The 12,159-nt window shown below is 36.1% G+C and overlaps 1 pseudogene across 1 annotated transcript in view; it reads right to left on the bottom strand.

Annotated features, from left to right (window-relative positions):
* LOC100349081 (protein SET-like) overlaps positions 1–11,914 on the bottom strand; it is a 63,421-nt pseudogene extending 51,507 nt beyond the window's left edge. The window contains exon 1 of the transcript XR_016222641.1: positions 11,845–11,914. The product of XR_016222641.1 is annotated as a protein SET-like (transcript). The remainder of the gene's footprint in view (positions 1–11,844) is intronic.
* Between the last annotated feature and the right edge of the window lie 245 nt (positions 11,915–12,159).

The following is a 12,159-nucleotide window of genomic DNA, read 5'->3' as shown; positions in this document are numbered from 1 at the left end:
TTCTTTATACCTTTCATAAAATAAATCCATATAATATATTTACTGTTGATGGAGCCTTCTAGCTAACGTTGTTTCATCCAGTATAATGGGTAATTTTATTGAATCTATCAATCTATTCTTGTTCTGATGGATAAATGAGTTATTTAACTTTTCATTATTAAGAATAACACTGAGTTATTATTTTTCAATGTCTTTTCAAGCACGTGAGACTTAAACTGAAATTGTTGGGTAGTATGAAAACATACATGCATACATTTTTACTAACCACTATGTATGTTCCATGTGAGTTTCAGCCAATCCAAATCCAATCTTTATTTTAGACATTTTGCTTTAGTACTATCTTCCTGGGTTTTTAATTAACACTCTCTAATGACCAGTGAGAATAAACATCTACTTATATTCTTAGCCTATTGTTCAATTTTTTTTTCCTTTTTGATTGTTGATCAAATAATGTCTCATAGATCTCTAGTAGTTACTCATCTGATAGAACTAAACCAAATGTTAATGGACCCAAAAGACTATATAAGTTCCCATAGAATATTAGTGGGATACTTTAACAACCAAATTTTATCAATGGACAGATCCACCAGACCAAAAAAAAAAAAAAAAAAAAAAAAAAGAAAGAAACAACAGAACTAACCTGCACTATTCACCAAATGGGTCTAATTAATATCTGTGGAACATTTCATTCCACAGCTGCAGAATGCACATTCTTCATCAGTGCATGGAACATTGTCTAGTATAGACCATACGCTTCATCATAAAACAAGTCTCAACAAATTCAAAATTTTGATGGAAAATCAGTGGGAATATCAGCAAGGGATACAAAAAAGGTCAAATACTGTACAATACTGATACAGACATTTCTTTCTTGTTTATGTTTATTTTTTCCTTTTTTCATTTTTAGCTCACACATATAAAGGAAAACATGTAGTATTTTTCGTTCTGTGTCTGGATTATTTGACTAAACATGATGTCATCCAGATGCAAATATTTCGATGCAAATAGTGGAATTTCATTCTTTTTATTGCTGGATAATATTCTATTCTATATATATATATACATATATATATATATACATATACACATATACATACATACATGCAAAATTCTCTTTATCTATTCATAAGATGATGGACATCTTGACTGATTCCTTATTTTTGCTATTTTGAACATTGCTGCTGTAAACATGTTGCTGCGGACGTCTCTGATACATGTTCTCATGACTTTGTGGTTTGTAACAAAGAAGGAAGGAAGGAAGCATAGGAGGGAGAAAGAGGGGAGGGAGAAGTATCATTATATTTTTATAATTGCATCTATGAACTATATTAAATTTTTCTCTTTTTATTAATACTACATTAACATGAAAATTGATGGGAATTGTTTTGTAGTAGTTACCATGCATTAGCAGTGATCCAGAGAATCTAATGTGTTAATAAATTGCTTAAAAAAGAAAAATCAATAAAATTCATTTCAAGCAGATGAGTAAAGAATAGCTAAAATTTCGGGTTCTACTTAGTCTTGTTATTTAAAATGAAAACAGTATAGTGATAAAAGTATTTTTAAATATTTTTTCGTAGTCTAACACACAAAGTATGCTTAGGTAAGTATTTAAAATTTATACATTTTGTGAGAATAACACTGAAGATTTTATATATTTTTCCATCTTAAAACTTGAGTGATATAAAGTGTTTTGACTGAAGCTGTCATGTGCCTGTTACTTAAGATTACAACAGTGAAAGGGTGTTAAGAGTCAAATTTGCTATAATGTTAAAAGAGATTTCCAACACTTACAGCAATATTGAAAATCAGAAGTGGAAAAATCAAAGCTCTGTTCATGCAGCTCATGGAATGTAGAACACATATTAATAGACTCCATGTCAATACTAATATTTAAGTTTACATTTCATTTATTGACTAAGCCTAATGCCAATGCCACAGTGTTGTTATTTTGAGTAGTAAATGATTCAGAAGTGGTTCAAGCTTGGCAATGACTACAAGAAGATAATACTGATTTCACCAAATCTATACTGCATTGTAAATCTCAGCCACAATATGCCACTTTGATCTATTACCTAAAATCACTTTATCAGGAAACATGAAAAATAGCAACTATTTTATAATTTTGCCATATGTATGGGTATGTATCAACAACTGCTAAGTACATTTGTTGTTACTTTGCACCATATAATTTTCACAGAAGTTTTAAGCTTTATTCTTCGTGATATGTGACTTACTGCAAATGACAATGTGTGATGTAAATTAAGTCTGCATAACTGCCATGAAACGTTTGAAAACAATTTTACAATCTTTATGTTGGAAGCATAACTAAAGATGTAAAGAAAAATCTGGTTTCCCAGAAGATGATGCCATTTCTCCTCACATATACACATCTGCTTTCACTTTTCATGTTATTTATGAGGATTATTTGACCAGTAAAAGATTTTAAAATTGTCTACTATGTTGCAAGTGTGATATATGCATTTTCCTGTCACAATGTCTTGGCAGGTAAATATTATTAGACATGCTAAAAATGAAGGGACAAGCTCAGTGATATTAAGCAATTTGATCTGATCGCTAGCTTCTAAAACTGCAGTGCCAATGTTATTTCTAGTTACTACTTTTTCTCTCTGTTAGAAACTCGTGGCACATTCAGTTATTTTGAGGATACTTTAATAAAGGGATTATTTACAAATATAGAGATTAGTTACAAAAATGAAGAGATGGGTAAATATTCTCCAAGTAAAGTATCAGGAGAGAGTCATTTGTTAATATGTACTGAGTGGTATCTGTAGCCATTAAAAGAGGAAGGCAAAAATATCGTCATCTGACTGTGAGGCAATTGATAAAGATCCTAAAAGTCCTCTTGAATTGCTATGAGCATTTCCTGCAGGTGCCTCATATTTATAATCTGGAGTGCATGGTGGCCCACTGATGCAATCTTTGGGTATAGATTGGATCCACAGGGACAAGTGGTATTAATCCAATGTATATGATATATTTGAAATGATTCGTGGAGAATTTATTTTAGCAAGAAAAAAGCTATTGTTAGATTGTATGCAAATTACCACAGTTATTTTGGCTGTTCATATAGTAAATAAAAGGAATATTTTAATATAAATCTCATAAGAAATACTGAGCTTACTAGTTAATAATTACAAGTTATAACGCTTTATCAAGGCTGAAAAGAAAAAAGGCAACATTAATCCACAGGTTTTGAGCTATACACTGAGGAAATCAAGAAGTGTGCTTTCTTAATTATTTTTGCTTATGTATCTTATAGGCAGAGGCAGACAGAGTCAGACAGAGAGATCAACACTGCCCATCCACTAGTTGACTCTCCAGATGCCCCCAACAGCCAAGACTGAAAAGATGAAGAACTCATTGCAGATCTTAAATGGGTGGTTGGCGTCCAACCACTATATACATGGAGAATTTTAAATATTAGTATTGACATGGAGTCTATTAATATGTGTTCTACATTCCATGAGCTGCATCAACTGAGCTTTCATTTTTCCACTTCTGATTTTCAATGGATGCAATCACTTGGACCATCACCTTCAGCTTCCCAGAGTGCCCAATGGCAGGATGTTCAAATGGACACAACTCAAAGGTAGGGACTCCATTACAATACACAGGCACCTGAAGCGTGAGCTTCATTAAGCACAAACCCAGTGCACACCTAAGAGGTATGCTTCCTAAAGCCTCCACTTGGTAGCATTTTCCGTCCGTTGCATTATTTGTTTTTTTTTTTTTTTCCAATTATCCAGAAAGCACAAAACCCATATGTTGGAATGAGGTAATGGAGTTACAGAACATTTCATATGATGCGTTTTCATTTCAGGAAATGTTAGTCAACTGGAAGGTGACCAGGAGCAGTCAAACCAACACTCTCGTTCTTTTAAGTACTTGTGCCACAATGACCATGTAAGGCTAGAAGTAATCTTCCACAAATTATTAAGAAAATATTACAGCTTCAGACACCACTTACAGTTTTGTAGTGATAAATTGCATGGCTCTGTGTGTGTGTGTGTGTGTGTGTGTGTAACTGGCTATAAGTGTACAGTGATGAACTACCTGGTAATGATGGCCGTCCCATTGTTACTGGGAAAAGACAGATGCAAATGTATCTTTTTATTTTAAATAGCAGAAATACCACCCTATGACTCATAAAAACATTTTTAAGAAGAAATTTGAACTTGATATATATGCGTTTACCTTTAAGATATAGTTGTTATTTAAAAGTTTAAGTAACTGTGCATTCTTGTGTAAATGATTTTATTTATTAATGTTCATTATATTTGAAGAGCAGGGATGGAGGCAGTAAGCAAGCAATGGGGATGCTTGGCCTGGGCAGGAATCAGGAGCCAGGAACTCCTTCCAGATCTCCCATATGGCTGGTGATGACACAACTGTTTGAGTCGTCATCTGCTACCTTCTCAAGCTATGCATTGGCTGGGAGCTGAATTAGAAGTGAAACTGGGACGACAACCAGGCTCTGAGATCGGCAATGTGGGCATCCTAAGTATTGTTTTAAAAGCTGCACCAAATAGCCACCCCAGGTAGCTATGCTTTCTCTAAACTAGCACAAGGGAAACAGGTTGAAGTATGCAATCAGTGGATGACTGAATTCAAAAGAATATAATAGAACTACATAAAATTTAACAGTGGAATTCAAATATAGTGATAAATGTAGGAACAAAAAAACACCCCACATCTCTGATGCAGAGGATAGGCAAGAAATTTTCAGGTAATAGATAAAAAGAGAAAGAACTTTTAAAAACAAAATGATGTAAAATAAAACCAAAGTAGGTAACAGAGAGCCATACTGAAATTTAAATTTTTTTTAATTTATTTATTTTTTAACTTTTATTTAATGAATATAAATTTCCAAAGTACAGCTTATGGATTGCAATGGCTTTTTTCCCCCCAGCATAACTTCCCTCCCACATGAAACCCTCCCCTCTCCTGCTCCCTCTCCCCTTCCATTCACATCAAGATTCATTTTCAATTCTCTTTATATACAGAAGATCAGTTTAGCATATATTAAGTAAAGATTTCAACAATTTGCACCTACACAGAAACACAAAGTGTAAAATACTGTTGGAGTACTAGTTATAGAATTAAATCACAATATACAGCACATTAAGGACAGAGATCCTACATGAGGAGTAAGTCCACAGTGACTCCTGTTGTTGACTTAACAAATTGACACTCTTGTTTATGACATCAGTAATCACCCTAGGCTCTTGTCATGAGTTGCCAAGGCTATGGAAGCCTTTTGAGTTCACTGACTCTTATCATATTTAGACAAGGTCGTAGTCAGAGTGGAAGTTCTCTCCTCCCTTCAGAGAAAGATACCTCCTTCTTTGATGGCACGTTCTTTCCACTGGGATCTTACTCGCAGAGATATTGCATTTAGGTCATTTTTTTTTTTTTTTGCCAGAGTGTCTTGGCTTTTCATGCCTGAAATATTCTCATGTGATTTTTAGCCGGATCCGCATGCCTTAAGGACTGATTCTGAGGCCAGAGTGCTGTTTAGGACATCTGCCATTCTATGAGTCTGCTGTGTATCCCGCTTCCCATGTTAGATCGTTCTCTCCCTTTTTCATTCTATCAGTTAGTATTTTCATACACTAGTCTTGTTTATGTGATCCCTTTAGCTCTTAGTCCTATCATTATGATCAATTGTGAACAGAAATTGATCACTTGGACTAGTGAGATGGCATTGGCGCATGCCATGTTGATGGGATTGAATTGGAATCCCCTGGCATGTTTCTAACTCTACCGTTTGGGGCAAGTCAGCTTGAGCATGTCCCAAATTGTACATATCTTCCCACTCTTATTCCCACTCTTACATTTAACAGGGATCATTTTTCAGTTAAGTTTCAACACTAAGAATAACTGTACATTAATTACAGAATTCAACCAATAGTATTAAGCAGAACAACCAAAAAATACTAAAAGGGATAAAGTATTAAGTTGTTCATCAACAGTCAGGGCAAAGGCTGATCAAGTCACCATTTCTCATAGTGTCCATTTCACTTCAACAGGTTTCCTTTTGGGTGCTTTGTTAGTTGTCACCGATCAGGGAGAACATATGATATTTGTCCCTTTGGTACTCCCTTATTTCACTCAGCATGATGTTTTCCAGACTCCTCCATTTTATTGCAAATGACCGAATTTCATTGTTTTTTTGTTGTTGTTGTTGTTGTTGTTGTTGTTTTTTTACTCCTGTATAGTATTCTATAGAGAACATATCCCATAATTCCTTTATCCAGTCTACTGTTGATGGGCATTTAGGTTGATTCCAGGTCTTAGCTATTGTGAATTGAGCTGCAATAAACATTAAGTTGCAGACCGTGTTTTTGTTTGCCAATTTAATTTCCTTTGGGCATATTCCAAGGAGTGGGATGACTGGGTTATATGGTAGGAATATATTCAGGTTTCTGAGGAATCTCCAGACTGACTTCCATAGTGACTTAACCAGTTTGCATTCCCACCAACAGTGGGTTAGTGCCCCTATTCCCCACATCCTCTCCAGCATCTATTGTCGGTAGATTTCTGATTGTGAGCCATTCTTACTGGGGTGAGATGAAAATTCATTGTGGTTTTGATTTACATTTCCAAGATTGCTAGTGATCTTGAACATTTTTTCATGTGTCTGTTGGCCATTTGGGTTTCCTTTTTTGAAAAATGTCTATTGAGGTCCTTGATCCATCTCTTAAGGGGGTTGTTGGTTTTGTTGTTGTGGAGTTTCTTGATCTCTTTGTAGATTCTGGTTATTAATCCTTTATCTGTAGCATAGTTTGCAAATATTTTTTCCCATTCTGTCGGTTGTCTCTTCACTCTCCTGACTGTTTCTTTTGCAGTACAGAGACTTCTCAATTTGATGCAATCCCAATAGTTAATTTTGACTTTGACTGCCTGTTCCTCTGGGGTCTTTTCTATGAAGTCTTTGTCGGTGCCAATATCTTGCAGGGTTTCTCCAATGTTCTCTAATAATTTGATGGTGTTGATCATAGATTTAGGTCTTTAATCCATGTTGAGTGGATTTTGTGTAAGATGTAAGGTAGGGGTCCTGATTCATGCTTCTGCATGTGGAAATCCAGTTTTCCCAGCACCATTTATTGAATAGACTGTCCTTACTCCAGGGATTGGTTTTGGATCCTTGATCAAATATAAGTTGGCTGTAGATGTTTGGACTGATTTCTGGTGTTTCTATTCTGTTCCATTGGTCTACCCATCTGTTTCCATACCAGTACCATTTGTTTTGATAACAACTGCCCTGTAGTATGTCCTGAAATCTGGTATTGTGATGCTTCTGGCTTTGTTTTTGTTGTACAAAATTGCTTTAACTATTCGAGGTTTCCTGTGTCTCCATATGAATTTCAGCATCATTTTTTCCAGGTGTGAGAAGAAGGTCTTCGGTATCTTGATTGGTATCGCATTGAATCTATAAATTGCTTTTGGAAGAATGGACATTTTGATGATGTTGATTCTTCCAATCCATGAGCATGGAAGATTTTTGCATTTTTTGTTATCCTCTTCTATTTCTTTCTTTAAGATTTTTTAATTCTCATAGTAGAGATCTTTAACGTCCTTGGTTAAGTTTATTACAAGGTATTTGATTGTTTTTGTGGCTATTGTGAATGGAATTAATCTTAGCAGTTCTTTCTCAGCCGGGGCATTGCCTGAGTATACAAAGGCTGTTGATTTTTGTACATTGATTTTATATCCTGCTACTTTGCCAAACTCTTCTATGAGTTCCAATAGTCTCTTCGTAGAGTTCTTTGGATCCCCTAAATAAAGAATCATATCATATGCAAAGAGGGATAGTTTGAGTTCTTCCTTCCCAATTTGTATCCCTTTACTTTCTTTTTCCTGCCTAATGGCTCTGGATAAGACTTCCAGAATTATGTTGAATAGCAGTGGTGAAAGTGGGCATCCTTGTCTGGTACCAGATCTCAGTGGAAATGCTTCCAACTTTTCCCCATTCAATAGGATGCTGGCTGAGGGTTTTTCATAAGTTGCTTTGATTGTTAAGGAATGTTCCTTCTATACCCAAATTGCTTAGAGTTTTCATGAAAGGGTGTTGAATTTTATCAAATGTTTTCTCTGCATCTATGGAGAAAATCATGTGGTTTTTCTTCTGCAGTTTGGTAATGTGGTATATCACATTGATTAATTTGCACACATTGAACCATCCCTGCGTACCAGGGATAAATCCCACTTTTTCCTGGTGAATGAATTTTCTGATGTGTTGCTCTATTCTATTGGCGAGAATTTTTGAGGATTTTTGCATCTATGTTCATCAGGGATATTGGTCTGTAATTATCTTTCAATGCTGCATCTTTCTCTGGCTTATTTATTAACGTGATGGTGGCTTCATAGAAAGAATTTGGGAGGATTTCCTCTTTTTCGATTGTTCTGAATAGTTTGAGAAGAATTGGAGTTATTTCTTCTTTAAATGTCTGGTAGAATTCAGCAGTGAATCCAACTGGTCCTGGGCTTTTCTTTGTTGGGAGGGCCTTTCTTACTCTTTCAATTTCTTTCTCAGTTATGGGAATATTTATGTTTTCTGGGTCTTCATGGTTCAATTAGTTAGATTGTATGTGTCTAGGAATCTATCCATTTCTGATAGATTTCCCTGTTTGCTGGCATACAACTCTTTGTAGTAATTTCTGATGATTCTTTTTATTTCTGTGGTGTCTGTTGTTACATTTCCTTTTTCATCTCTGATTTTATTGATTTGGGTCTTTTCTCTTCTTTTTTTAGTTAGTTGAGCCAATGGTGTTTCAATTTTATTCATTTTTTCAAAAAAACAGCTCTTCGCTTGGCTGATTTTTTGTAATTTTTTTGGATTAAATCTTGTTTATTTCTTCTCTGATTTTAATTATTTCTCTTCTCCTACTAGATTTGGGTCTGGTTTGCTGCAGTTTTTCTAGATCCTTGAGATGCATTGAAATCTCATTTATTTGGTGCCTTACAATTTCTTGATGTAGGCACCTATTGCTATAAACTTTCCTCTAAACACTGCTTTTACCGTATCCCATAAGTTTTGATATGTTGTGTTGTTATCCTCATTTACTTCCAGAAAGTTTTTGGTTTCTCTTTTGATTTCTTCAATAACCCAGTGTTCATTCAGGAGCATGTTGTTCAGTCTCCATGTGTTTTCATACTCTCTAGGGATTTCTGAGTTGCTAATTTCCAACTTCATTCCACTGGGGTCTGAGAAACTGCATCATATGATTCTAATTATTTTGAATTTGCTTAGACTTGCTTTATGGCTTAGTATGTGGGCAATCCTAGAGTAGGTTCCATGCACTGCTGACAAGAATGTAAAGTCTGTAAGTGTAGGATGAAAAGTTCTGTAGGTATCTGTTAGATCCATTTGGGCAATAGCGGCGTTTAAATCTGTTGCTTCCTTGTTGTTCTTCTGTTGGTTGATCTGTCTATTTCTGTGAGTGGAGTATTGAAGTCCCCAGTACTATTGTATTGGAGTCTAAGTCTCTCTTTATGTCCCTTAACATATCTTTTAAATAAACCGGTGCCCTGTAATTAGGTGCATATACATTTATAATAGTTACATCTTCCTGTTGAATTGATCCCTTAATCATTATATAGTGTCCCTCTTTGTCTCTCTTAACAGTTTTTGTGTTAAGTTTATTTTGTCTCATATTAATATGGCTACGCCCACTCTTTTTTGGTTTCTGTTGGCATGGAATATCTTTTTCCACCCTTTCACTTTCAGTCTGCATGCATCTTTGTTGGAAAGATGTATTTCTTGTAAGCAGCAAATAGATGGTTTTTGTTCCTTAACCCATTGAACCAATCTGTGTCTTTTAACTGGAAAATTGAGGCCATTAACGTTCAATGTGACTTTTGATAAGTAGTAACTTTGCCCTGCCTTTTTCCCAAAGATATTTTCTAATATATGCTTTGAACTTCCTGTGATCTTTTGCTGTGAGGTTTCCTTCCTTTACCTTTTTTCACATTGATGGCTGTATTTCTGTGTTTCTGTGTGTAACACATCTTTAAGCATCTTTTGCAGGGCTGGACTAGTGGTGACAAATTCTTTCAATTTCTGTTTGCTATGAAAAGTCTTTATTTCACCTTCATTCACAAATGAGAGCTTTGCAGGATATAATATTCTGGGCTGGCAATTTTTCTCTCTTATCACCTGTGCTATGTCTCGCCATTCCCTCCTAGCCTGTAGTGTTTCTGATGAGAAGTCTGCTGTGAGTCTAATTGGAGATCCTCTGAGAGTAATCTGACATTTCTCTCTTGCACATTTTAGAGTCTTTTCTTTATGTTTCACTGTGGTGAGTTTGATTACAATGTGTCGTGGTGAGGATCTCTTTTGGTCATGTTTATTAGGGGTTCTATGAACTTCCTGTACTAGGATGTCTCTGTCCTTCTCCAAACCCAGGAAGTTTTCTGCTAGTATCTCACTAAAAGGGCCTTCTAATAATTTCTCTCTCTCCATGCCTTCAGGAACTCCTAGAACCTTAATGTTGGGTTTTTTTTAAATAGTATCCTGTAGATTCCCAACAATATTTTTTAGATTTCTAATTTACTCTCCTTTTCTTTGGTTTGACTGTATTCTTTCCTGTTCTCTGCCTTCTAAGTCCAATATTCTCTCGTCTGCTTCACTGACTCTGCTTTTAAGGCTCTCTAATGCATTTGTCATTTGATCTATTGAATTCTTCATTTAATTTTGATTTCTCTTCACTATCACAATTTCATCTTCTACTAGTTTCTTCATTTCATTTTGATTCCTCCTTAAGATTTCATTTTCATGAGAGAGACTTTCTATCCTGTGCAATAAGGATTTCTGTAGTTCAAGAATTTGTTTTTGAGCACTTCTAGATGTTCTTATCATAATTTTTTTGAAATTCATATCTTGCATTTCTTCTATCTCATCATCTTCATAATCTTGGTTTGGGGTGTCTTGTTCATTTGTGGGCATCAGAATGTCTTCCTTGTTCGTGTCCTCGGTTTCTGCATTTGTTGCTTGGATTGTGTAGATATTCTTTGGTTTCTTCCCTCACTGTGGTGTTTTTTTCTCATTATATTATGACTGTATTAAGTGGACTGTTTGCTTTTGATGGACCCTTAGAGGCTTGTGATGGGTGTGGCCAGAGAACTCTGGTTCTTCATGGTTAAGCGTGTGCCATAAGTAACACACCCAGGTTAGGCATGGTAAATCTCTCTCTCTTTTTTGTTTTGTTTTGTTTTGTTTTGTTTTTAATTCAGAAGGGAAGTAATTCCGCACTGCTGAGTGTAATTGAAGGCAGTCAGTGTCTGATCTCTGGCTCCTGTGGGTATAATATTCCTCTGCTCTGTCCCAAGGACCACACAAAGGATCTGTGCTATCTTCAGTGTGAGCTCAAATTCCCCTGCAGTCTCCCACCGTGTTGCCAAGGTTACCGAGTTTGGAACGTCTCCAGAGGGTACTCCATGAGTTCCCTCACACACCATTTTTTTGTTTTTCAGTCTCAGTTCATTAGCTCCACACCTTCACTAGGTCCTAACCTCCTGTTATCTCCCCGGCCCCCCAACCCGTAGTCAGGTTTTTCTGCTTGGCTGATGGTGGGAGAAGTTTTTATGTATGTCCAAAATGGCACCTGCTCTTTGTCTCCCTCGCCTTTGTAATGTGAGTGGAGAGAGAGACTTGTGTCTGAATTGGTCCCTTTTATTTTATTTTTATTTTTATTTTTTTCCCTCTCTCCTCTAATTAGTCTGGTGAACTTTCCCCCATGGGACTTCAAGCCTTGTTCCCTCTAGGCTTTTCCTTCCACTTTCCCGCCAGTGTCTCGGGCTACTGAGGTTTTGCCTCACCTTTCTTTCCAGCACTGGTGCGTAGATTCAGTGGCTGGGTTCCCGAGGCATGGCCGCCTATGCGCTCCATGTAGGTCCACCATGTCCCACTAGTTCTGGAAGAGTTTCCTCTGCTGTTTCTTCCCTATCTCTTCCCTGAACCTGCAGTATCTCCACTTTTATTAAAGTGTATTTTCCGGGACTATCTATGTGTTCCCTCCCTATTCCGCCATGTTGCTATTCTCCCTAAAGGACATATATTAAGTGAAATAAACCATGAACAAAAAGACATACACCATATATTCTCACTCATACATAAAATAAAAGTGACCTGGG

Source organism: Oryctolagus cuniculus, chromosome 16 (genome assembly GCF_051225735.1).
Source record: "Oryctolagus cuniculus isolate XC-2025 breed Fujian yellow rabbit chromosome 16, ASM5122573v1, whole genome shotgun sequence".
Taxonomy (NCBI): domain Eukaryota; kingdom Metazoa; phylum Chordata; class Mammalia; order Lagomorpha; family Leporidae; genus Oryctolagus; species Oryctolagus cuniculus.
This window is presented reverse-complemented; position numbering and strand designations above follow the sequence as displayed.